The sequence below is a fragment of the Oryzias melastigma genome, linkage group LG1 (assembly GCF_002922805.2).
Source record: "Oryzias melastigma strain HK-1 linkage group LG1, ASM292280v2, whole genome shotgun sequence".
NCBI lineage: Eukaryota > Metazoa > Chordata > Actinopteri > Beloniformes > Adrianichthyidae > Oryzias > Oryzias melastigma.
Window position 1 is genome coordinate 31,363,824 of NC_050512.1, and position 4,524 is coordinate 31,368,347.

A 4,524-nucleotide genomic window follows, 5' to 3' on the forward strand; every position below is an offset into this window, starting at 1 on the left:
GTAGAGGCCAAATTAGCAAAAAATATACAGTAGCTCGTTACTTAATTAAAAGCTTAACTCCAAATTAGCCTAAAATTCCTCAGTAAATTAAATCAGCCAAAAGTATTAGCATGTTGCTAAAATAAAAGCTAAACTCTTCTCTTCTAGCTAAGCCTACAAACCCCAGAAGATGACAAATTACCCCAAAAATGTTAGCATATGTGGCTAAAATATTAGCTAAACTCCAAAGTAGCATAAAATTCCTCATTAAACTAATTAGTCAAAAACCTGTTGTTAAAATAGAAACTGAACTCTAAACTAACCTTAAACCCCCAATAGACAGCAAACTAACAAAAAAAACCTTAGCATGATGCTAAAATAGAAGCTAAACTCTTTTTTTTTTTTTTTATTGTGTTATTTTTCTTCGGCCAGAGAGCCTCCATGGAGAGATAAAGGTCCACATGTGGCTCTGGAGCTGCAGGTTGCAGACCTCTGGTCTAGACAACTGGAGGGGTGAAAGATTGTCCAATTTATACATCCGTCACAGAATACGGCAACTATGCACAAACTGTGCGTGATCATTGAGATGTTTATATGCAATTTATTAGTCATTTGAGTAATTTTGACATGATATCACATACGGATATAAAAGCTAAACATCATGAAAAGTCTGTTAGACGTACGTGAACGGTGATGGAAAACCACAAATTTGTGTATAAATGTTGCAAAAATCACGGACATCATGTCAACTTTACGTAATAATAATAAACTATGGCAAATGTGCTTAAACAGCTTAATTCTCAACTGAACTAAAGTTTTGGAAAACTCAAAACATTTGGGCATTACTGAAACTCAGCAGTTCATGATGGGAGTTTAGTTCTGTTGAACAGTTTTTTTAATTTTTTTTTCCCTCAGACTCTGAAGCTGAAATGTTTATCATCTCAACACATATCAGTGAGCAGACATTACAGGAGTTCAGGCTGAAAACTGAAGTCATGTTTGGATTTTTTCCCTCCGTCTTCCAGATTCAGCCTTTTCCCAGCATGCATCTGTGCACGTGTGAGTCAGCAACAGTCAGATGGTTTGTCAGTTTGCACTTGGCTGATTGGAGCAACAGTTGGGCGACCAGTCATTCCACATCCTGACGATTTTTATGACGGCGCCCGATCCAGAGGTCTGCAGGATCAAAAGTGAGACACGAAGTTCGCATTAGAAAGTATTGATTCTTGCTGCTTTATGGGTATTAGCACATGTTCTTATGACGGTGTTCGCCAAATTATACGAAAAAATCATTTTAAAGGTGATTTATTAACCTGATGAAGGATGTTTATGTTTGATAGAAGACTCTTTCAATGCCTTAAAACCCAACAAACGGATTCAAATCTCCTTTTTAGCTCCTAAAGATTTGATTTTGAAATCTTAGTTTGAAAATCCACAATGCAGCTGAAGTTTGAATTAAGATGCAGCTTCTGTGAAACATCTGTCATCACCTCTGTCACAGAGAAACAGAAAAGCATAAAAAAGGATTTAGAAAAATCCACATCTCTGAGGCCTTATTTACTATAGCCACTGATACATTTGTGTTGGTTTTCAACGATGATGGACCATGAAGCAGATAAAAAAGACCGAGTACAATCTCTTTTTATCCAAGCTTTGATTATTGAAACAATAAAGAGAGGATTCAAATGAAATAAAAAAAATAGAAGGAAAAATGAAGCAAAATGTCAGAAGCGTTTGTAGCATCATCCTCGGTTTACCCTCATTCAGACTTTAATCAGAGCCTCAAAAAGACCTTTTGTTCAGACTTTAGACTGAGGGCATTAAGAAACAAAACACATAAACGCTAACGAGAAACAAGAACACGAACAGCCAAACTGTGATGTTGAAACGGTAACAACAAAAGTGGAACGAGAACAAGTGAAACCATGGGAACGTCTCCACAGAGGAAGCAGTGAAGGAACAGGAAGCAGCGAATCACAAATCAAAGCAGGTGTGAGGACGACATGAAGAGTTTGAGGCAGAAACAACCGCAAACAGGAACCGCATGTGCAATATTTCAGTTTAACGGAACAAGCAGGCAGCAGATCCTCACGTGTTGATCAGAAGAAGTCAGCAATCGTCAGGATAAAAGAGAATTACAGCAAACATGTTGGTGTGTTCACATGTTAGAGATGAAAATCCTCTTTTCTCATGAAAAAAACAAAACATCCCCAAAACGAAAAACTGGAAATCTAAACAAAAAGTTAAAAAAAAAAGAAGCTGATTACATTTGTGAAATCTGTGCTGAGCTGACTGAGGTTCCCCGAGAAGAAACTTTACTTCTTAATCATTTTTATGTTTTTTGTTATAAAATGAGACCTTTCTCAGTCTCAAAATAAAAAAAAATTGAGCTGGAATGAATAATGTATTTGAGTTGTTTTAAAATACATTCTGAACAACTGAAAAATGAAACCTTCTGCAGCAAATAAGGCCAGAAAATCAACTAACTTCATGCAGAAAGTTCCCACCAAACTAGATCCTGCAGAACAAGAGGAGCAAACGAACTCCAGCGGAGCGGCGGTCAAATCAGGAGCAGAATATTTACCAGCCGCTCAGACCGACTCCTTTAAAGATCATGTTCCAACACTGAAAATGACTCATTAACGTATGAGTCACGGTTTAAATTAAGATTGTTTAGAAGCTCCTATTCAAATAAAAATACACATTTCCATGGAAACTGAGAGAATTGAGCTTGTTGATGGAAACAAAGAGATTAAAACTGGCGATGAAATGTCACAATATAATTAGTGTTGGGAGTTAAGCATCACAAAGTGGAGCAAACGTCTTAGGAATACTTTATAACTCTAAACTTTTAACTTTTACATGTTAAAATTAGGATTTTTTTAAATCATTTTTACATAAGAGAATGTCATTTTTAATAGAGGAATTTATGTGTGTACACTAAACCTAATTCAGTCCTACACTAGCATACATCTTAGAATGTATCTTACATGTTTTGTTCATTACACATTTTCCCTTGTATGCAGAGATGTAAGTGAAAAAAACCTGGTAAAATATGCACTTCGTCATGAATACATTTTCCATTCAGTTTTCCTCTTGTTCCTCAGTGGTTAGATTGTTCTCAATCAGTAGAGCTTGTTCCTCCTCGTGACCTTCTCCTCCTCTGAGCTCCTCACTCTGTCCATTCAAATGTCCTCTAACTGCAGCTGTTCTAATCATGAAAAGTGAAAATGTTTGCAGTTTTTCTCTTATCAACATCGAGTCGCAATCACCAGTGAAGTGTTTACGACCAATCACAGAAGATCTGAGGGCCCATTTCCTTCAGACACTTTAAAGTTCTTTAAAGTGTCTGAAGGAAATGTAAACTCTTATGGATGTAAATAGAATCGTTTTGTTGACACTTTTTTTATCATTCAAAGTTACATATGTTAAAGTCAAGGCCCGGGGGCCGGATCCGGCCCTCCGGGTAATTCTATCCGGCCCTCCAGATCTCCAGAATATATTTTTATGGAGAGTAAAATATTGAAAGTTATTTAAAGTTTAAGTTGATTTATTCTGGAATAATATTTCTCCTTTTTTATTAATTATAGTTATGTTAAAAAGTTACGGTTTTAAAGTTTTCAAAATGGGCATTCTGCAGCTTTTTGGACTATTTTGGCATTTACTAAGATTTTTTAGGCTATTTTTGAGTTTAGCTAATATTTACACGCTAGCTGTTTTGGCAAATTAGGCTTTTTTAATTTTTTAGGATATGTTGAAGTTTAGCTACTTTTTCAGCTACATTGCATTTAGCTAATATTCTAGCTGGCTATCGGGTTCGGAATTTTTAGCAATCATTTTCTGCATCTTCAGCAGCCAAATTCAGCTTCCAGCATTCACACTAGCATTATCACAGGTAATACTATGTATCTAGTTCATAATTATGTTAAAAGGTTACGGTTTTAAAGTTTAAAAACTATGTTTTAGAGCGTTCAGTAAATGTTTATCCTGTTCGGCCCGCGCTCTAAGGTGTGTTTTGGATTCTGGCCCCTTGTGCGATTGGGTTTGACACCCTTTCTCTCAGTTGATGGTGGGGACACCATTTTTCTGAACCTTAAAGACGTCTTTCGGCTACAAGATCTTCATGAAAGAGTTAAAGGAAACTTCCCAAGGGTCCTGAGGAGTCTTCAGGGCCTGAAACATTGTCCTAATTAGAGCTTAAATTTTAACATCTACCTGTGCGCCCCGTACAGGTTTAACCATTTTTCACCCACAGATATCCAGTACTTATCCATAGTGAGTTGGGACTGTGGTTGAAGTAATAATGTGTGGTGAGGTTCACGGTTGGTGAGGCACAAACCCGTCAGATTTACAAACATATAAACCTTACAGAGTAGCTGATTCACCATTTGGTTGGCAACAGTCAAAGTGTGTTGTTTATTTTATTTATTTATTTATTACATTTTCCTTCCATATGCAACCTTTAGCATAAAAACACCAAAATTGTTACTATTAACTTACTTTTATTTATAAATGAAATCCTTCTGAGTGGTTAAACCAATTCCA

General features: G+C 36.3%; 1 protein-coding gene and 1 long non-coding RNA gene across 4 annotated transcripts in view; one reads left to right on the top strand and one right to left on the bottom strand.

The window, feature by feature from the left end:
* The window catches only part of LOC112157183 (B-cell receptor CD22), an 821,740-nt gene that overhangs the window by 720,396 nt on the left and 96,820 nt on the right, over nt 1-4,524 (top strand). The window lies entirely within an intron of this gene.
* LOC112157207 lies at nt 857-2,731 on the bottom strand. Its single transcript, XR_002921101.2, has 2 exons — nt 2,467-2,731; nt 857-1,155 (listed from the first exon to the last, which is right to left on the bottom strand). It is a non-coding gene; the product is annotated as an uncharacterized LOC112157207 (long non-coding RNA).